Here is a 23428-nt window from a genome sequence, read left to right as displayed (position 1 = left end):
CTAGTGCCACCATCCACGTGCTCACTCAGTCCCATGTCTAGTACCACTATCTACATGCTTGCACTTCCAGCCTACAAAACCATGAGCTATGTGAGCTTCCCTTTAGCCCCAGGAACTTCGTTACAGTAGCAGAATGGACTAGCCCAGGAGTATCACCATCGAGAAAATATTGTCTTTCAACCCACAAACACGCACGCTTTGCTATTCATTTAGAACCGTGGTTTCTCTCGGGAATGTTGACGCCTGAAGAGTACACGATTTTCATTTCATTTCATATCTACTCCAAGGCATTTACTTCTGTTTGATGTTACTTTAAGTGAAATTGTTTTCTTAATTTAAGTTTTGATGTTTTAATTGCTACAATATAAAATGCAATTGATCTCTGTATATTGGTGGTTTTTTTTTTTACATCCCAAAGCCTCTCCAAACTGATTTATTAGTTCTAATAAATTTCCAGTGTGAGCCTTAGGGTCATCGAAGAACAAGGACGTCAAATAGAGATATTTCATTTCTTTTTGCTTTAATCTGGCCATCCATTCCTCCTTTCTCTCCCCTCCTTCCCCCCTTCTGTCCATCTGTCTGTCCCTCCCTTCCTCCCTCCTTCCCTTCCTTTTCTCCCTTCCTGTCTCTTTTAACCCAGTTTTCATGAAATAAAGCTGTCCACATGATACAAACACTAAACCTGTGCATTCTTGCCTCATTCCTTGGAGTGTGAAAACACATTCAGCATCCCCAGTATGTACACTGTTAGCACAAATAATATTTGGTAAAGTTTCATTCTGTTCTTAGCTCGTTGTGGGCTATCATTGCTATTATTATTACTATTATTGTTATTATCATTAAAAAGTATTGAGTTTTGCTCAATGACCTTTGTGTGTCTGTCAGTGTCGTGTGGCTTACGTCATTTGGTTTATTAGCACAGAATATTACACTAATAGACTTTGGGGGATGTTAAGCCATTCTTTCTCATGATATCCACATAGCTAGGAGTGCCTAATATTCCAATATGAACTCCCTCTTTGTCCTCCCCTCCCTCCTCCTCTTTTTCCTTTTTCTCCTCCTCCCCTTCCCCTTCTCTTTCTCCCCACTCTTTTCTTCCTCTTCCCTCTCCTCATCATCTCTCCTCTGCCTCCCCGCCTCCTCTTTCCCTATCCTTCCTCCTCTTTTTCTTTACCCCCTGTCTCCTCTTCACCTTCTCTCTTCCTTCTCCTTCCTTCTGTATTCATGTGGATCAAACCCAAAGCCTCCCACGAGTTGGCAAATGCTGCACTACTGCATCCCCACCCTTGCATTATTCTGTTGCTACAATGTCAAGTCGATCAGCAAATACACTTGGTTCCATTTCTATAGTTTCAATCCTTTAAAATGGATATGGTTTTCTTTGGTAGGCATCCTCCTGAATATTAACCTTCATCAGGCGATGAAAGAAGACAGAGACAGAGACCCACAATGGAGCACCGGACTGAAATCTCAAGGTCCAAATTAGGAGCAGAAGGAGAGAGAGCACGAGCAAGGAACTCAGGACCGCGAGGGGTGCACCCATACACTGAGACAATGGGGATGTTCTATCGGGAACTCACCAAGGCCAGCTGGCCTGGGTCTGAAAAAGCCTGGGTTAAAACCGGTCTCGCTGAACATAGTGGACAATGAGGACTACTGAGACCTCAAGATCAATGGCAATGGGTTTTTGATCCTACTGTACCTATTGGTTTCGTGGGAGCCTAGGCAGTTTCGTGGATGCTCACCTTTCTAGACCTGGATGGAGATGGGTGGTCCTTGGACTTCCCACAGGGCAGGGAACCCTGATTGCTCTTTGGGCTGACGAGGGAGGGGACTTGATTGGGGAGGGGGAGGGAAAGGGGAGGCGGCGGTGGGGAAGAGACAGAAATCTTTAATAAATAAATAAATAAATAAATAAATAAATAAATAAAATTGATATGGTGATGGCCCATCCTGGGAAATGGTCCATATCGTTCTGAGAAAGATATCTACTCTGATGCTGTTGGGTGGAAGTTCTGGGGTGTCGGAAGCCTAACAGGTGTATTGTGTTCAAGACCTCTTCCATTTTCTTGCTTTGCCTTCTGCTCGCTGTTGGCCCATTCTGGGCATAGAGCATGGAGCAGACCATCTCCTTTAGTCAGGGCTCTAACCCAGTTCTGAAAATGCTTCCCTTACACACTTTATGACTCAGTCATTAGGAGCACAGGTGATGACAACTGTTACATCTTTGGAAGGGTTCATCCTCTTCTCAGTATCAAATGTTGCTCTTCTTATCCGACGTCAGTAGAACCTCCCGAGCATCTGGTTGGCTCAGGGTTGCATGCATATCCCTTTCTGCCCTCTACTTAAAGGCTGTTTGGGTTGCAGTTTGTGTCTTCCTCAGAGAAGGCAGTTTTCATTCAGTTGGATAGTTGCTGTCTTGGATTCAGCTGGCTCAGATGTAATCACACGGGTGCAGTTGGCGCCCTAGAAGGTCTGCCTGCCCTTCACGTTCCATTTCCTTCCTCTGCCTGTGACCTGCCCTTCACTCACTTACCCCTTTTCATGGGAATCGAGCAAGCCTTTTCTAGTGCAATATTTTGTTTCCTTCACCCACATCCGTTATATTTCGTGAGGTATATTTAGTATTTACTCAGGAATTTATCATCTACATTTCAACTTATCAAAATTTTTTTCTCATTTTTATTAGTTCTCTGCCATTTCCGTACCATGCATTGTGACCTTATGCACCCTCTCCCTTGATGCCTTCTAGATCCGCCCCCTTCCTACCACCTACTTTGTGCCCCTCCCCCTATTTTAAGCCCATTAAGTCCAATTTTGTGTGACCTTCCGCTGGAGTGTGACTGATTCATCAGAAGTCACCAGATACCAATTGCCAGTACCTCAGCGAGGGGAGCAACTTCGTGCCTCTCCCTTCTAGGGGCCGGGGTCTGGCTTGGGCTGGCATGCTGGTCTAGTGCATGCTATCATGATCCCTCTGAGTTCAGGTATGCAGCTTCTCTGCTGACTCAGAAAACCCCGTTCCCTTGTCACCGTCAGCATCTGACTCTCACACTCTGTCCTCCTCCTCTGCCATGATGCCTGAGCCGTGGGAGGAGGGGCCCTACACCCTTTACTACAAATGTGTATGAACTAAATCCAATCTGATGCAGAACTTTTACCCTGTTTGGCTCTCTTTCTCCTTTCTCTTTCTTCTTCTTCTTAGTATCCACATGTTACAAACTCAGCAACACATTGCTGTAATTATTTCTTTGCAAAACTTTATGTCTTCCTTAGAAGCCATGAGAAGGAGAGGCAAGATGATGCTGATGGAGGATGTTAGCCTTTCTTGTTTATCATCTTCTGATCTCTTCATGTTAGCTGTGGGTTCAATCCGCCATGCTCTTCTTTTAGCACGAATTTGTTCCCAGCCACATCCTTTGTGAAGCTATTGTCGAATGCATGCCTCCATTTTATCAGCCCAATGCACAATTGTGTATCTATTGCTTCACACAGTTGCTTTGGAAATCAGTTAAGACAAGAAAAGAGGTGAAATATTCGCTTATACAACCTTAGGATGACTTATTACGTTGCTGGAGCTGTGTGTCCTTGCTAGCAGATTTGGATCACTGTATGCGGCGACTGGCTCTCAATTTAGAAATCTCCCATCATATTTTTGATATGGTGGGTATGCTTGCAACACATTCCGGGGTGTTTTGTATGTAAGGATAACGAAATTTCTCCTCCGTTTTAGTGGGTGGTCTCTCTGGAGTTGCAGCTCCTAGTGGAATAGCCCAGCTTTCAGTTGAAACCACACCCAGTTCCTTGCTGGCCTTGTGAAGGGAGAGTTGTGTAGGGTGGGCTACTCTGGCATTTTGGTGGAACCATTTGGGAAGAATTAGGAGGTGTGGCCTTGCAGGCAGAGGTGTTCCATGTGGTTCACCAACATGGATTTTAACCTTCTCAAACCATCAGATGCATTAAATATTTCCTTTTGTAAGACCCCTTGCTCATGGTGATTCATCACAGCAGTAGAGACCTAACTATGACTGCTGCTTTTTTTTTTAAAAAAAAAAGGTAAAATTATAGATTCTTAATGATCATCGACACCACCCCTCTGCCCCAGCTCTTTCTGAGTCTCCCCCAGTTCATGACTTCTTGTTTAATAGTTTTTGTTGTAAGAGTCTGTACATACACAACCTACTGAGTATCTTTAGAATTGTCCAAAACTGGGCACTGGGGGCTGGGTAACCTATCAGAGGGCTTGTCACTGAAGGATGCTGTTCCCCCCTCTCGGTAGCCCTTGGCCATCTGTAGCTCTTCCTCTAGGGATGGGAGCATATGCAATTTCTCCTTGTCTATGTTTGGCTATCAGCGGGCATTGTCATCACCAGCTTGTTCAGGGCAGACACTGTAGCGCCTTCTTGGTGTAGCTTCCCTTTCATGTGGAGAGGTTACTGTTTACCAGCAGGTGTGTGATCCTCCAGCTCTGACAGCCCTCCACACCCTCTTCTGCAATGCTCCCCGAGACTTCAGTGTGCTGATGCTTTGTTTGTGCTTTAACAAATAAAGCTTGCCTGAAGATCAGAGTGCAGAACTAGCCACACTAGTTAGCTGTGGAGGACACACAGTGGCCTTTAATCCTATCACTCGGGAGACAGAGGCAGACAGATCTTTATGAGTTCAAGGCCACCCTGGGCAACATGAGATTGGAAAAGAGTCTAAAAGAGAAACAGAGCCAAGCAGTGGTGATTCATATCTTTAATCCCAGCACTAGGGATGTAGAGACAGGAAGTGATATGGCTGGGCAGAGAGAGGAATATAAGGTGGGAGGAGACAGGAGCTCAGGATCCAGTCTGAGGTTTCATAGAAAGAGCATTCAGTCTGAGGACTTATAGAGACAGGACTTATAGAGAGGAATTTAGAGAGGTAAGAACTAGTGGCTGACGGCTGTGCTTCTCTGATCTTTCAGCTTTCACCCCCAACAGCTGACTCTGAGTTTCTATTTAATAAGACTAATTAGGATTGTGTTCCACTTGGAGTAGAGGTCGCATTGCAGGTCTATCGGTTGGACTGGATGCCTCCCTTGCTCTCTGCATTTTGATCAGTTTGATTAGTTGTGAATTTCTGTATGAGTCTCTTGCTATTAGAAGAAACCTCTCCGCAGATTGTATGTCCTTCTTGGCGAATGTTCACCGCCATAGGGTTATGGTTGTTCCCAGAGTTTCGGAAAGTCAACCGGGTGTTTACAGCATCTCTGTACTTCCCTTGAGCCCTGGGCACCACGGTTCCCACCTTGCTGTGTTTCCCACTTCTAAACCTGGGCTGCAGTACTTTTTCTAGTTTATTGGTTCTGATTTGTTTCTTTATTATTCTCCTCTTGCTCTACTATTTTTGGGTTTTATTTAATTTCTCTTTTTATCTTTAGATGGAAATTTAGATCTTTGGCTTATTAACTTTCCTCCTTCTCCGGTGCTCAGATTTAACAGTAGACTCTCTCCTTGGTGCAGGATTCCAGGAGGCTTGATTTGCTGCACCGTTCATTGTCTGCTAACTAGCAATGTTTGGAGGGGGGCTGGAGGGAGATGTAATAAAAGACTTGATTAACCCCAAATAAGAGGAGAAAGGAGAAAATGGGAACATAAAACACCTGAGCGAAGTCGAAAATAAAGGCGGAGATGGCAGACATAAAGCAGCTGTGCCAGTCAGATATACAGATAGGCTTAGAGCTTCGAGCACATGAGGTGGTCAGACTGGAACGGGACCATCCTACTGAAAACATTCATGGAGGTTCAGTTGCGGTGGCGTATCCCACACAGCGTGTCATGAGGCAGTGGCATCAATAAAATACAGAGACATCCTGTGATATCTCAGGAAGTTACTATGGTCCTGAATGTGTGTGTCCCCCGAGGAACAGCGCTTAGAAGAAGAGCACATCTTGACCATAGTATGGGGAGGCTGACACTCACCCAATAAATAGCACGAGTAATAAAAAGAATATTTTTAAAAAAAAAAAACGACATGCATCTGGGCAGAGCAACTCAATAGACCCAGCTACCTGTGGGCAGCACAAGCAACAGCCGTGGACAGGGACCACTGCAACAGCCATGGACAGGGACTACCTACCAAGCTTAGGTCTCCTAAGCAGACCTCAAGAGCATCGAGATAGTCAATGTTGATTGTCAACTTCCTGGGGGTTAGGATCACCATGGAAACAGCCTTTAGGCCTGCCTGTGAGAGACTTTTCAGATTAGATCAAATTGAGGTGAGAAGAGCCATATTAAATATGGGTGGCACTATCCCATGTGGTGTGGTCCTAGACAGAATGAAAGCTATAAGGTGAGCTGAGCACCAGCGTTCATCTCGTTCACTTCCTGACTGCAGGCTCAGCACAACCGACCACTGCCCCGTGCTCCGTGCCTTCCCCACCATGGTGGACCGTGTCCTCAATCTGAGCTGAATAAACCCTACATTCCTTCAGTTGATTTTCTCCTGGGTGTTGTCATTAACAATGAGAAAATAGCAAAGCCTTCACAGGACTAAAAGGATCCTTGGAACCAAGCAAGGGATAAGTAGAGAAATTCTCTGCTTCTTGGGAATTCAACATCTGGCCTTCATATGAAACTGTCCCACTCAAAACAATACTTTGAACTGGGTGACAGAACATTCCCAAGTGTAGCATGATTAATAAAAGCTCAGGGTCAGAAAGTGAAGTTCAACCTGAAGATCTGAAAAGCAAAGCAGCCAGTCACTGGCTCTTACCTTGACTTCAGTCTGAAATGGCGATTCTGCCTCCAGAAATCTCAGAAAGAGACTGTGTGTTGAAAGTTGTTTCCTCCTGTTTTATATTCCTCTCTAGGGCTGGGATTAAAGGCCTGCATCACCTGATTTCTATGGCAACTAGTGTGACTACTGGGATTAAAGGTGTGTGTCACCATTACCTGGTCTGTAAGGCTGACCGGTGGGGCTGTTTTACTCTCAGATCTCAGAAAGTCTTAATTTATTAAAGTATAATTGAAATGCCATTATATTTCCCCTTTTTGTCTAAAATAAAAAAGGGCTATAACTAATATAATAAAACTACATACTAAGTACAATAACTGTGTACAGTATATACAGGCAATAAACCCATCAACAATGTTTAGTCAATTCACATTTGACAAATTCAGTGAAAATACTCCATATCTATCCTATCCTGGTGAGTCCAAAGTCTTATACCTAATTTACTTTATATCATAACTTGCTTTCTGTGTCTGGTAACTTCAACTATCTAGTCTTCAACTCTCTCAGAGACCCAAGAAGGAAATATTACCTGAGTAAGCAGGAAGTACAAGCAAGTGACTTCCAAAAAATGTGAGAAATGACAGAAACAGCTGGCTCCCAGGACTGTCACCCAAAGTTCCTTCCTCTGCAACATTGGAGCAGTCATCTACAGGCCTAACATAACAGAAAAGACAGACTTCTTGAAGCAGGATATTTTGTGTCCTGCTTGTCTAATTAAAACAGCAAACTGTCAGCAGTTGAGGCAGGAGCATTTTCTTGCCCAGGGGCTTACTTTTGCCACAAAGAAGTAAACTTCACGTGGAGTTTCTTCAATGCCCATTTTTTCTCTGAAGTAGGTTGGTGCTGCCAGGAGCAGACATGTCTCAATGTCATAAAAAAAAAAAGAACCTAGGTTATTAAAACATCTTAAATGCCATCTTCTGTAGATCTCTGAAGTGTTTGAAGATGACTTGTCTATCTAAATTATATCTTTGTTTGACCTTGAAAACATACCTAATGTGACTACAAGTTCGATTATACTAGGTAATACTAACCTATATTCTTTATTATCCTAAACAGTTGATAATAATAATTTTCAAGAACTAGAAATTTGCACTACATTGTTAAATAAGCTGTATATGTACAATACCTTGAACAAGATTAGAAATGTATGTACAGTATGTTTTAACAAAATTAATCTCAAATTTGTATCAATATACAAAATTTGTATACAATATATAAAAGTAAAACCAATGTAAAACATTTAAAACTAACAGTTGCTTTTAAAAGTAGATTCAATAATCTACCTTTTTATCATATCTATATTCCCTTTCCCCTTTTTTCTTTTCCTTTCCTTTTCACTGTCTCTCTATTTTATTTTGATTTTTCAAGACAGGGTTTCTCAGTAGCTATGGAGCCTGTCCTGGAACTCGCTCTGTAGACCAGGCTGGCCTAGAACTCACAGAGATCCGCCTGCCTCTGCCTCCTAAGTACTGGGATTAAAGGTGTGTGCCACCAAAACTGCCTGGCCTTTTTTTTTTTCCAAAACAAGAACCTTGAACCTAATTTTCTTTGTTTAGCTTTTTTCTTAACCATTACCCATAACAATTTGTAACCAACACATTAAACAAAAACGAACATCCATAATCCAAATTTTTTTGGAATGTGGGTGTAGTTTTCTATGCTACTTCCTGCTGACTGGGGCCACTGATAATATTATGTAGACTCAAAGAAAATTTAGGATTTTGGTTCCAGTCCTTACTGGAGTATTCTGTGAGGCTGGATCATCTCACCAGCAGTCTTGAAGCTGTCCTGGATGTAGAACTCAGAAGAAACTGAAACAAATATTGGATCATCTGGGTCATCTGTTCCCAATGGAGATTTTTCAGGGGGTCTTTCTTGATCTAACCTTATTTTTCTGAACCCAGAATGAATCCGCAGCCTGTTACTTCCTTTGTAAACAAAAGCAAAACCTCTTCTCCAAAGTAAGATATCATTTGACTTAAATTTTGAAATCAAGGCATTTTCAAAATACATAGGTTGTATTACTCCAGCAGTATTAATAGTCAAATGTCTTTTCGTAGCTGTTGCTCCTTCCTCAGCACTCAAACAATTCAAAGACAACACAATAACATACAGTGTCCAGATTCTCTGTGTACTTTCCATCTTTACATGGAGGCTGAGCTGGGGCAGATGGGAGATGGGAGCACTAGCGATTCTCCCGAACCCAGGTGGCTAGGTTTGGCTTCCAATTCCTAGAACTGGAATTCCCATCCCAGCCCTGGCCTGGGATGGTGGCTAAAAAGCCTCAAGCAAATGGCTTTTTCGTAAATTCATATTACAAAAAGTTGGGCACCAAATGAAGCATGAATAGTAAAACTCAGGGTCAGAAATTGGGGTTCAACCTAAAGATCTGAAAAGCAAAGTAGCTGGTCACTGGCTCTTAATCTCAGAATGAGACTGTGTGTTGAGAGTTGTTTCCTCCTGTTTTATAATCCTTTCTAGAGCTGGGATTAAAAGCCTGCACCACTGGGATTAAAGGCATGCACTGCCCAATTTCTGTGGCAACTAGTGTGGCTACTGAAATTAAAGGTGCGTGTCATTATGGCTACTGAGATTAAAGGCATGTGTTACCATAATCTGGTCTGTAAGGCTGATCAGTGGGACTGTTTTACTCTCGGATCTTCAGGCAGGCTTTATTTATCAAAACACAATTGAAATGCCACTACACCCCAGTGGTCTTCATCCGTCAGCCCAGGGTCAACCTGGACCAGATGAAGTCTGACACTCAACCTCTGCCACACGTTAACTTTTTAAACACACTCTTTATAGGACCCATGACCTTGAACCTTCTCCTCCAGAGCAGCCTGCCCTTCCCCAGTGTCAACACAGCAAGCCTGCTCCAGCAGCCTGCCTCTTCCAGATCTCCTTACAGCCTGGAGATGGTTCTCCTTTTCTCAGCCAAGAGAAACAGCGTGCTTGACTCTTCAGAAAGGAGGCGTGTGCCTGTGTGTGCTTGTTCACTCTCTCGCGCACTTTGGAAGCTTCACCTCAGAGCTGCTCTGAGACCCTTGACTTCCAAAGGATGGCTTCTTAGAAGTACAAGCTTAATTTCAATTACTCTATCCACCGTCCCACTCGACAGGCCCTCTGGCGGCACACTTACATGAAAGCCTGTCTAATTGCCAGTAAATAGTGGAATAATCTTTTGAAACAATGTAGCAAACATAATTAATTGAAATAATCTCCATGTGTTTCATGTGGTAATAACCACTTATGGGAGATTAACACCCCAGAAAGAGACACGGAGAGGAGTGGGAATGGGGGCGGCCTCCTGTAAATCCTGTCTTATTTCCTTGACAGTCATCTTATTTATTTATTTCTTGCTTCCTTGTATCAATTCTTTTCAGCTGAGTGAAATAATGATTTATTACCTTATAGACTGCCACCGAGTTTGAATAAGTGGCAGTTAACTTATTAACTGGATGCTTTGCATCAAACCCGGGAAACAAGTGTCTGAAAGCGGAGGGAGAAATACCCATGCGAGGAAGATCCCACGGAAACTGGGGGAAACCTCAAATATGTTTGTTCCCCAAATTCTCAAAGACTTGTTCTTGTACCCTGCTCAGCGGCTCAGCGAGTTCATGATTAGATCTGGAATCAGTGGTTTTTATCAGAGTCTGCCCCTAAATCATCTGTACCTAAAGGTATATGGCAAAGAAAACAATCTATAACCGGAAGTGCTTGTTTTGTGCCTGATTTTTTTTTTATGTTCTCCCTCTGTGTGTCTCTTGCCAACCTCAGGGACACTGAAGTCACCTTAGTTGGCAGGTGAAGGAAGGCCAGCCTCAGAGCAGGGTGTACACCCTTGGGTTCCCAGAGAACTGACACAGTGTCCCCGGGGCTTGGGTCTAGTCATCCGGAAAGATGACATGATTGGAAGTGTACCAGGTTCATGTCGATCAGGTCCGCTCAAGGCAGGGCCACGTGCGGCAGGAACGTGGGAGAGCAGGGGTCAACTTCAGGTGTTATTCCTCTAAATTGACTGTGTTTATTGAGACAGGTTTTCCCACTGACCCGGCGTGGAACACAGTCTGCTCTGAGTAAGGCAGGATGTATAGGAGAAGGTAAGCTGAGCAAGTCATAGGGAGAAAGCCAACACACAGTATTTCTCCACGGCCTCCGCTTCAGTTCCTGCCTCCAGGTTCCTGCCTTGAGTTTCTGAAATGATGGATTATGATATGTAACCATAAGCTGAAATAAACTTTTTCTCCCTGAGTTTTGGTCGTGGTATTTCATTACAGCAATGGAACCCTAACTGAGACACTAGGGCAGAAGAGACTGGCTTTGCATGGTGACAAAGGACAGTGAGGGTGGGGTGTAAGGGTACGGAGTCGGCATGAGAAGCCAAGGGATCCTGGAGAGCATGAATGTAGTGCCTTAGTCTTTCCAGGCTCTGCCGTAACAGCTCTGCAGGCTGCATGGTTTAAACAAAACCATTTTCCCACGGTTCTGGAGATGCACTTGATGAGCAGAGCTGCAGCCTGCCCTGACTTGAGGAGTCCTCACATGGCATCTCTGTGTCATAGTGAGATCTCTGATGTCTCAGAAGTATGTCTGCCTCACTCATTGGCTCTCACGCTGAGGACGTCATTTACAATTAATCGATGACGTCATTTACAATGAATTCATAGCACTTGGAAGTCTTTGTGTTAAGCCGGTAGAGAAAGCGGTCGAGTCAGTTGCAACTCTATGCTCTTTTGTAACCCAGAGCTCATTGTTAAGTGTGGGTTCTGATCTACCTAAGAAGGACCACGGCGCTCAAGACAACTCAAAGAGACAAGGTTTGTAAGAAGAATAAGTTGATAATAAAAACAATGTATTCCCCCCCCCCCAAGAGATCTATCCCTAAATGTAGCCCTGTTAGGGCTGAGACTCTACCTTATGAATGGGACGGGATGCAGCCCATCCCAGGAAGCAAGGGACCAGTGGTTCAAGCAGTTGGTCTCTGAAGCTGCTCTCAGTCACCTCCAACGAATCATATGATGCTCTCATGGTTCCTAGTGATGAGTCTCTCTTGAGCACAGATGACATTTTGGAATCTCGGCCATGTTTTCTGTAGTGATTACACAGCAAATGTAGTCAAATGGCCCCACTGTTTACCATTGCTGGTCAGAGCCGAGGGTGTCTGAGTTCCTCTCCTGCTTATGGCATCCTGGCTAACTTCAGGGACTGGGGATGGGCAGTGTAGCCTGCTAGCTTAACCCTTTTCTGACTCGGGGGTGTTCTCCAACAGGCGGAACACTCACAAGCAATGTCTGTGCCCACGAAGAATCTTCAAGCATGAATTACCTTCCTTATTAGCTTCCATCACCTGTAATCGCTCATCAGACTCATTGCTTTGAAGTGTGAGAAAGGGTGTTTCAAATGAAGCATTTCAGTCGCTTTAATTGCGCTCGGAGTAGGCAGGAGCACTGGGGTCTGTGTTCCGATGCATGGGGTCTTCTGCCGCATGGGCTCCATCAAAGTCCGAGCCGCTCTGAGCTTTCAGCCAGCGCAGAGGAAAACAGCAGAAGAGAAAGAAACGGCAAATCAAAGCGAGGAAATCCCACACCGCTGGCACCCACAAGAGTGTTCTTGGGAGTCAACATTGCTTTGATTTTTAGATTGCGCTTGTTTTCTGCACCGACTGTTTCCAGTGTTTTGTACACATTTGGAAATTCTAGCCTGATGTTAACGTCCACCTGTTTCATGCCTCCCAGTGTTGAGGGGCAGTTTCCTCGAAGCCAGGAAATGACAGCAGAAGGGGTAACACATGTCCCTCCTGGGGTCTCAAACGCCCCAGTCTGTTGTGTCCACGAGGGCTCCTGAAATCCTGTGGACTGGACAAGTGAAGCCCAGTTGTACATTGGGGAGCCTGATGACACAAGGCTGGGGACACAGGACAGCACCGTATCTGTCTTGCAAGCGTGAGGATCCGAGTTTGATCCCCAGAGTGACATAAAAGGAAAACCAGATGTGGCGGTAGACACTCCTAATTCCAGCACTGAGAAGGCAGAAACAGGAGGATCCTGGGACTTGCCTGTCTGTCAACCTGGAAGAATTTGTAAGAGCCCAGTTAGAGTAAAGATGCTAATGAGAAATCCTGGATTTGAGGAGGAAGAGGAGGGGCAGGCATAGGAACGGTTGGGGTAGGAGAGGGAGAGGTGGTAGTGATGGAAATACACTGTGTGGAATTCTCAAGGAAGTTAAAATATAAAGTCCCCCCCCCAAAAAAAAAAGCAAGGTGGCCAGAATCCTGAGGAATAGCACCTGTCCTCCACCCTGCATTCACACATAAGCATGTGTACACCTATACACCATATAATACACAGGAGTATGGTCCAGAGGGCATGGGTGCAGACTGTGCCTACACAGGACAATCTGTTCCAGGGCCAGGAGGAGAAGGACTCCCAATGCCGAAAGAGCATTGGCATTCGGTCTCGGCCACTGAGGAGCCCTTGGAGGTGGACCATGAAGGGAGCATAGGCATCTCCAGTTGCCCAGTGTGGTCTCCAGTGGCCTGCGTGTGCTGAATCCCTGTGGGACTGGAGTTAAGTCTCCAGGTGCTGTAGGAGTTCTTACTGCTGGCATCCAGATGGACTCTGGTCCATCTCCAGGAGGGCTCTTCTTTTCCTCCAGCAGCGGGGAGGAGATTAGTGTTTTACGAGAGTCCCCCTGGTAACCCAGTCTATGTTGTCTGTGGACGTCTGAGGGTGGCCCAGGGAGTGTCATGATCTCATCACCAGGAAGACACAGTCATCCTTGTTAATCTGGGGCCCTAATGAAGAAGACGGAGTCTGCTTTCAGTCCATTTTAGCTTAAGCATTACCCACATGCCGTGAGAGAGTGCAGGACACTGGAAAACTGACGGCTTCCCTGACAGGGAAGGCCCAGCCATGAACTTGGAGGAGCGAGTCTGCCACGATATCCCTAGTAAGAGTCCTCCCCTGGTGTCTGGCATGCATGTGATCTCTGCGGCTCCTCTGACGCGGGATGAGGCTAGCACTGCTAACACGGAGGTAGTATGCCCATAATGAAAGTATCTACTTTGTCTTCATTCCTCTTCGTCTCATTCATTCCTTAAAATCCCTGGAATGTCCTGAACAGGATGCTCCCATGAGATGCCTCTGGCTGTGACCCTGAAGAGCCTCTTGGCGGGAGGGCCAGTGTCCTGGCTAGCTGGATGCCAAAGCTAGAGTCATCTGAAAGGAAGGCAGCTCAAATGAGGAAGAAGATACAGCTGCAGTGCATTTTCTTACTAGCAATTGGTGTGGGAGGGCTCAACCCATCGTGGGTGTGGCCATCCTGGGCTGGTCCTGGGTTCCATAAGAAAGTGGGTCGAGCAAGCCATGAGCATGTCAGTAAGCAGCATGTCTCTATGACATCTGCATCAGATCCTGCCTCCAGGGTCCTGCCCAGTGTGAGTTCCTGTGTTGACTTCTCAGTGGACTGTGACTGTGTAAGCCAAGTGAACCTTTTCCTCCCCATCTTGCCTTTGGTCCTGGTGTTCCATCTTAGTAACAATGACTCTAAAGAGGACAGAAACTGGTCCCAGGAGTGGGATTGCTGTGGCAGACCTGACCATGTTGTTTTGGGGAGAACTGTGGAAGGACTTTGGAACTGTGGGCAACAAGAGCCATTGAGTGTTCACAGCTTGGTGAACTGCTCTGTGGGACGTTGGAAGGCAAAGAATGCTGAAAACATTGTCTAAGGGAGGCCTGGCTTGTGAAGTTCTGGAGGGAAGACTGGGAGTCACTTAAAGACTCCCATTTGCTAGTTTGAGTTGAGAATCTGTGGTTCTGATTATCTGGGACTAAAGAACCATCTGTGGTTAACAAGAGACCAACACCACCAAAACCTTTGCTTTACTGGGACAATTGATGCTAATCAGCTGGAGCTGAGAAATTAGCAGAGATTAAGAAGAGACCGGCATCAATATGGTGAAAATCTGGGAAGATTTTCCTCAGGGTCAGTACGTAGAAGCTGTGTTCTGCACTGACCATGGTTGTATGTCACATTGGTAGCCAAACTTGGTCATGTGTAGGAGTCCCCCAGGTGGCAATGGTTTTGTAAGCATGCAGGGGTCATGAAGAGCAGTAGAGTCTTGGCACTGTATGGCAGGGCTGGAGCCCCTGAAGGAAGCCCAGATGAGGCTCTGTAAAAGCACAGCCTCTCTACAGTGGAGCCTCTGGTATTTTGGAAATGCCCATGTGGAATGACCACCAAGAATGGCAGCATTGGGGGAGTGGAACCAACCTGAGCCTAAAACACACGCTGTGTGTGCTTTAGAGGGCAGATCCAGATAAACGACTCCAAGCCTTCTGGAGGAACCCAGAAGATTGTGAGTGGATCCCAGAAATTGGGCAGTTAGGGTTTGCCTTGATTTGATTGTGATCCTTTCTTCTTGAGGTAAGAACGTATTTAATTTGTTTTTGATTTTATAGGAGTCCACATTTGACAGACTTGGAAATTTAAAAATATTTTGGAAATTTACAAAGACTTTGGGTTTTAAAAGAGACTGAATTTTTAAGTGTTTAAATATTCAAAGACTATGAAACTTTTGAGATTCGAAGTGTTCATATTGTAATGGCGCTATTCGAATGTGACCTTGGTGATGAGTAAGAAAAGAAAGGCCTTAGCTTAACAGTGTTTGCGTGTCAAGTTCAGTGGGACTCAATAGTGCTGGCAAGTTCTGTGGCAGCTTGACACAGACTAGAGTCCTTCAGGAGGGCAACTCAAACAAGAAAATGTCTGCATAAGATCCAGCTTTAGGGCATTTTCTCAGTTAGTGAGGGAGGACCCAGTCTACTGTGGATGGTATCATCCCTGGGCAGGTGGTCTTGGGTTCTATAAGAAAGCAGGCTGAGCAAGTCACACAGAGCAAGCCAGTAAGCAGCATCCCTCCATGGCCTCTGCATCAGCTCCTGCCTCCAGGTTCCTGCCTAGCTTGAGTTCCTGTCTTGATGTCTCTCAAAGGACTGTGACTCCGGATGTGTGCACCAAATAAACCCTTCCCTCCCCAGTTGCTCTGGTTCTGGTGTACAGTCCTGAGAGTCATCACCCTGACTAGGACAGCATGCCTCCTGAGAAGCAGCAAGGTTGTATTTCCATTCCCTGACTTCCAGCCATGGAGGGAGGCTGCAAACTGAGTTCTATCACCAATAGCTGCTACTTCAGCCTTCACAGCCATAGAATGAAATCTCTGTACAGCTGCTACAGGCCAGGGTTTGCACAGTCCAGGCTTGGCGGGTGTAGAGGCCAGGGAGGCAGCACACTCCAGAGTTGGGGAATGGGCACGGGAGCTCCACACCCAGCTGGATTTCACAACAGTGCCCCCACACTTGCACATGTCTGAGCCACACCCCTTCTCAGAAGCTTCCCTGTAAGTGTAAAATATCTCTGATGTCTACGTCTTGTCCCAGGAAGTTTCAAGACCAGGGGCTGCCATGGCAATACTGCGGTCATCGAGTCCGACAACCCGGGGTCCCAACACTTGTGCTTGGCATCTGAAATGGGGTTCTTGCGGACTGAGTTCTTCAGCTGTGAGTCTGTGCTAACCCCTGGCAGTGGAAGATGAATTGCTGGGTACAGCTCCTTGTACTGGTTGGTTTCTGTTAGTGACACAAACACCTGACATCAATTTCAGGCCTCCACAATCATGGATACATATGTGAGCACACACACCACACAGGCATGCATGCCATGCAAGCATACATACCACACAGGCACACACACCACACAGGCACACACACCACACAGGCACACACACCACACAGGCACACACACCACACAGGCACACACACCACACAGGCACACACACCACACAGGCATGCACACATGCAAACATGCATACCACAGAGGCACACACACCACACAAGCATGCACTCCACACAAGCATGCACACCATACAGGCACGCACTCCACACAGGTACACACTCCACACAGGTACACACTTCACACAGGCACACACACCGCACAGGCACGCACACCACATAGGCATGCACTCCACACATGCACACCACACAGGCATGAACTCCCCTGGAAGGAGAAAACCTTAATGAGGAAATACCTCCAGAAGGTTGAACTTCTAAAACATCTGAAAAAGAGGGCAGGGGTCCTGGAAGGCAGAGAACGGTAGCTGACCGTGAGCCCGGGAGCAGCCCAGTTAGCCGTGTTTCTTCATAGTTCCTGCCTATACTCCTGCTCCAGTTCCTGTCCTGGCGGCCGCCATGATGGACCAGAATCAAGGTATGTGAGCCAAACAAACCCTTCCTCACCTCTTATCACAGCAACCAGGAACAGAACTAGGCCACTCCTCTGAGCAATACCTGGAGGAGAGACAGAGGATGTCACGTGGTAGAGAGCTGTGCTCAGGGGTGACTGAATTACCCACAGCCTCTGATTGTTGCTTGTTCTGACACTTCTGAAACTGGCATCCACCATGCCATCAGCAGCCTCAGAAAGATTCTCTACTGGTTGCTCCATCCTCCCTCTCTCCTCACTAAGGAGAGATTTCTATTTCCTTCGTGGGTCAGTTCACAAACTTCAAAACCTAATAAGCTCGGAACCAGGCTCCAAGGAGGCAATGTTTACTTTGTGTTCCTAGACTATCTGAGCTGGTTTTATGAACACAGCCCTCGTAATTTCCACATCTGCAGAGCTTTGTACATTAATGTGTAGGAAAGATCAGACCCAGCACACAGCCTGACATGCCCCATAAAAATTTAATGGAAAATAAAATGCGTGTTCAAGAGATCAATACCGTCATTCTCTTTCACCAAACAGTGAATGACTGTTTTCATAAAATAATAATAATGCTAGCATATTGATTATGGAATGGGGACTGGTCTGTTGTCAAAAATGCAGTCATATTTAATCTTTTAATGCCTCTCTGCATAAACACCCAGTGCGGGAACTTGGCATCTGTCACCACAAAGACAACACGAACCAGCAAGGATTCCGCTGCCATGCGCTCGGTCATTTAGCAGAGCCATTGTTCTGGAAGTCAATGGGCAGAAGACAAGACCTGTGGCAGCCGCTGCAGCATCCCTGAAGATGCCCCCAAGAGACATTTGGATGTGCACTGAATAGTTTTGTGCTGACTTGATGCTGGCTGAGGTCTTCTGAGAGGAGGGAACCTCAATTAAGATAAAGCCTCCACAAGAAGGGGCTGTAGGCAGGCCTGTAAGGCATTTTTTTAATTACTGACTGAGGGGGGAGGGCCCAGCCCATGGTGGGTGGTGTCACTCCTGGTCAGGTGGTCCAGGGTTCTATAAGAACGCAGTTGAGCAAGTCATGAGGAGCAAGCCCGTAAGCAGCCTCCCTCCAAGGCCTCTGCATCAGCTCCTGCCTCCAGGTTTCTGCCCTGCATGAGTTTATGTCCTGGCTTCCTTTGATGAGGAGCAGTGATGTGGAAGTGTGTGTTGAATAAACCCTTTCCTTCCCACAGTGCTTTTGCTGGTGGTGATTCATCACAGCAATGGAAACCCCAAAGAACAGCCCTCTCGCGAGTCTGTGAGCGATTCAGCTGCTGGACCCAGTAGTCTCTCCCGAACATAACACACAGAACTCTGGAATCATTTCATGGCAGGAAGCCTGGTTGATACCTGGAGCAAATTCGCCCAGGACAGACAAATTGCTCTCCAAAGCCCACATCTCTGAAGTAATGAACTAGTAACACGTGTGTGGCTGTAACACAAGTTTAGAGAATCAACTAAAATAAAAAGATACAGAATAACAGAATGGATGGGAAAATGGGACCCATCCTTCCGCTGCATTCAAGAAATACCTCAACATCAAGAATTGACATTACCTCAGGGCAAAGGGTTGGGAGAAGATGGTCTAAGCAAATAGACCTATGAAGCAAGTTGGTGTAGCCATTTTACTATCTAGCAAAATAGACTTTAACCCAAAGTTAATCCAAAGAGGTGGGTGTAGACCATCCCATATTCAAAAGGAAAATCCATGAAGATGACATTTCAACTCAACATCTATGTCCCAAACACAAGGGTACCCACTTTTGAAAATAAACGCTTCTACACTTTAAATTACATACTGACCTTTGCACACTGATAGCGGGAGACTACAATACTCCAGTCTCACCAATGGACAGGTCATCCAGACAAACATTAAAATGGGCACATTCTGGAGCTGATTAACATCATAAGCCAAACGGACCTAGCAGATATCTACAGAACACTTTGCACAAACACAGAGGAATAGACTTCTTCTCAGTACCTCATGGAACTTTCTCTGAAGTTGAGCACACACTCAAACACAGAGCAAGTTTCAATAGATACAAGAAAATTGATATAACTCCCTGCATCTGTGGATTAAATCTGGATATCAATAACAGCAGAAACAACAGAAAGTTTACAAACTCATGGCAACTGAATGAGCCTCTACTGAATGAAAAAAAAGGGTCAAGACAGAAATAAAGAAAGTAAAGACTTTCTAAAATTCAGTGGAAATGAACACATGGCCCGAACCATGTGACATAATGAAAATGATGCCAAGAGGGAAGTTCACAGCACGGAGCGACTACATAAAAAAAAAAAAAAGGAGAGATCTCATACTAGCAACTTAACAGCACACCTGAAAGATCTAGAACAAAAAGAAATAAGCACACCCAAGAGGAGTTGAAGCGCAATTAATAAAAACTCAGAGGCAGATATTGGGGTTCAACCTGAAGACCAGAAAACAAAGCAGCCAACCGCTGGTTTTTACCTCAACCTCAGGCTGAAAATGGCGATCCTGCCTCCAGGAAACCTCAGAATGAGACTGAGACTGAGAGCTGTCTCCTCCCATATTATATTCCTTTCTAATTCTGGGATTAAGGGTGTGCACCACTACTGCCTGGTTTCTATGGTAAACTAGTGTGGGTAATGGGATTACAGGTGTGTGTCATTGCTACCTGGTCTGTGAGACTGGCCAGAGTGGCTGTTTTACTTTTCTGATCTCCAGGCAAGCTTTATTTCTTAAAATACAAATGAAATATTACTACAAGGAGTAGACAGCAAGAAATAATCAAACTGAGGGTTGAAATCAATAAAGCAGAAACAAAGAAAACAGTACAAAGAATCAATGAAACAATGAGTTGGTTCTTTGAGAATATCAGCAAGAAAAACAAATGCTTATCCAAACTACTAAAAGATGGAGAGAGAATATCCAAATTGATAAAATCAGGAAAAAAAGGGGGGACATAACAGACACTGAGGACATACAGAGAATCATTAGGGCATACTATAAAATCCTGTACTCCACAAATTGGAAAATCTAAAAGAATGTATAATTTTCTTGATAGGTACCACTTACCGAAGTTAAATCAAGATCACATAAACAATTTAAATAGATCTATAATCCCTAATGAAATAGAAGCAGTCATTAAAAGTTTCCCAACCCCCAAAAGCCCAAGGTCAGAAGGTTTTAGTACTGAATTCTACCAGACTTCCAAAGAAGAGTTAATGCCAACGCTCCTTAAATTATTACACAAAATAGAAACAGAAGAAGCATTGCCAAATTAATTTTATGCGGTCATAGTTACCCTGATATTCAAACTGCATAAAGACTCAACAAAGAAAAAGAATTACAGAATATTTTTTCTTATAAACATAGCTACATACATGCTCAATAAAATACTTGCAAACCAAATCCAAGAACAAACCAAAAAGATTACCCACCATAATAAAGTGGGCTTCACAAAAATCAGTCAATGTTATCCACCACATACGCAAACTAAAAGAAGAAGAAAAAAAAAACACGATCATCTCATCAGAGGCCCAAAAAGTCTTTGACAAAATCTAAAACACTTCATGATAAAAATTCTGGAGAGATTAAGGTTACAAGGAACATGACCTAACCATAATAAAGGCAATTTACAGCAAGCCTGCAGGAACAGCAAATTAAATGGAGAGAAACTCAAAGCAATTCCATTAAAATCAGGAACAAGACAAGGCTGTCCACTCTCTCAATAGCTATTCAATACAGTACTTGACGTTCTAGCTAGCACAATAAGACAACTAAAGGAGATCAAGGAGATACAAATTGGTAAGGAAGAGGTCAAAGTATGGCTATGTGCATATGTTGTGATAGTGTACATAAGTGCCCCTAAACATTTCACCAGGGAACTCCTACAGTTGATGAATACCTTTGGTCAAGTGGCTAGATACAGGATTAACTAAAATAATCAGGAGGCCTCTTATATAAAAAATGTACTGAGACAGAAATCAGGTAAACAACACCTTCTGCAGTAGCCTCAAAGAATATAAAATATCTTGGGGTAACTCAAACCAAGCAAGTGAAAGACTTGTATGACAAAAACCTTCAAGTCTTTGTAGAAAGATATTGAAGAAGATATCAGAAGATGGAAAGATCTCCCATGCTCTTGGAGAGCTAAAATTAGCATAGTAAAAATGGCCATTCTATCAAAAACAATCAACAGATTTGATGCAATTGCAACACAATTCTTCACAGACCTTGAAAGAACAATTCTCAACTTCATATGGAAAAACAAAAAACTCAGGATAGCTGGAATAAATCCTGTAAAATAAAAGAAATGCTGGAGGTGTCACCATTGATACATCAAAACAGACAGGTGGATCAGTGGAATCTAATTGAAGACCCAGATGTAAATTCACCTATTTACGGACACTTGATTTTTGATAAAGCTGCCAAAAATACACACTGGAAAATAGAGGAATCTTAAACGGCTGAGAAACACTTAAAGAAATGTTTAACAACCTTAGCCATTAGGGAAATGCAAATCAAAACTACTTTGAGATTCCATCTTTTACCTGTCAGAATGGCTAACTCACACTGGTGAGGATGTGTAGCAAGGAGAACACTCCTCCATTGCTGGTAGGAGTGTGAGTTTGCATGGTAACTACAGAAATCAATATCATGCTTCCTCAGAAAATTGGGAATCAATCTTCTTCAAGATCCAGCTATACCACTCTTGGGCATATACCCAAAGGACTCTCCATCCTACCAAGGACACTTGCTCAACTGTGTTCATTGCAGCATTATTCTTAATAACCAGAAACTGGAAACAACCTAGATGTTTCTCAACCAAAGAATAGATCAATTAAATGTGGTACATTTATACAATGGAGTATTCATCAGTTGTTAAAAATGAAATGATGAAACTTGCAAACAAATAAATGTAAACCAGAAGAAGTCATCCTGAGTGAGGTAACCCAGACCCAAAAAGACAAACATGGTATGTATTCACTTTAAGTGGCTATTAGCCATTAAGTAAATGATAACCAAGCTACAATCCATGGACTTAGAGGGGATAGGTAAAGAGGAGGGTTTTAGTAGGGAAACATGGATCTCCCTGGAAAGGGGAAATAGAATAGATTTTAGAGGTGAACTGGGGGTTGGGAATAGGAGGTATCAGGTGAGGGAGATGGAGATAGAGAATTGTGAAGAGAGATAGTTGGAATTGGGGGCATTTGGGGGGCAATGTCGAAGCCTAGTGCAGCAGAAACATCCTGGGATCTAGGAGGGTGTACCTAGTGAGGACTCCAGTAATGGAGGATGTGGAGTCTGAACTGACCATCTTCTGTAGCCAGGTAAGACTTACAGTGGTGCAACTGAATTGCATTTGGCTCAGGTGTTAACTGAGGGAATCCCATGGGTATTTGTAAACAACCCAGGCTGATGCTAGGACAGAAGGTTGCTCTCTGAAGACTGACAGCAGGGCCCCATTGCTGAGGACAACATCCACACAGCTCATTCAACATGGAGAGGTTGAGTTGGTGCCGGCATGGAGCCTTCATCCCTACCTTGGTGCAGGAAGGTACTCTCCAGGAAATGGGAAGAGAAACCTGGACACCACGCCATCCACAAAACCCTCGACCTACAATCTGTCCTGACTGCAAGGTATGCTGGGACAGTGGTGGCACAGAATGTGTGGGAGTAGCCAACCAATATTTGGTTTGAGGCCCACACCATGAGAGGAAGCTCATGCCTGACACTGCTTTGATGGCTAAGAAGTGGAGACTGGATATCTTAGAGACCTAGGGTAGAACCAATAAAAAAAAAAAGAAATGATTCCTGATGATATTCTGCTGTACCCATAGATCAGTACCTTATCCAGTCAGCAACATCCCTCCTGCAGCAGATGGGAGTGGGTGCAGGGTCCCACAGCCTGGCATCATACCTAGGGTGTAAATTGGAGGTCCCCATTGCGTACTTCCCTTTGGAGTTCAGGGAACACTGCAGAAAAGGGAGCAGAATGGTTAAAAGAGTCAGAGGGGATGGAGGACACCAGGAGAGTACAGCTCACTGAATCAACTAAGCAGGGCTTAGAGGCTGAAGAGGAAGGTACAGAACCTCCACAGGTCTGAACTGGGTCCTCTGCATATATGTTATGGCTGACAGCTTGGTGTTTTTTGGGGACTCCTAACAATGAAAGTTGGGATATTTCTGACTCTTTTGCCTGCTCATGGGATTCTTTTCCTTCTTCTGGGTTGCCTTGTAAGGACTTGATATATCAACTTTTGCTTTTTTCTGTAGAGTGAATGGAGAGGTTGTGGTTTTAGGGAAGAATGGAGGTGAAGAAGGAGTTGGAAGGACTGGAGGTTGGGGAAATTGTGGTAGGAGAGGATGTATGAGAGAAACTTTATTTTCAATAAAAAGGAAA

Source organism: Alexandromys fortis, unplaced genomic scaffold (assembly GCF_014885135.2).
Source record: "Alexandromys fortis isolate MF-2015 unplaced genomic scaffold, M_Fortis_MF-2015_v1.1 scaffold_88, whole genome shotgun sequence".
NCBI lineage: Eukaryota > Metazoa > Chordata > Mammalia > Rodentia > Cricetidae > Alexandromys > Alexandromys fortis.
The sequence above is the reverse complement of the archived record's forward strand: the minus strand, read 5'-3'. Positions refer to the sequence as shown.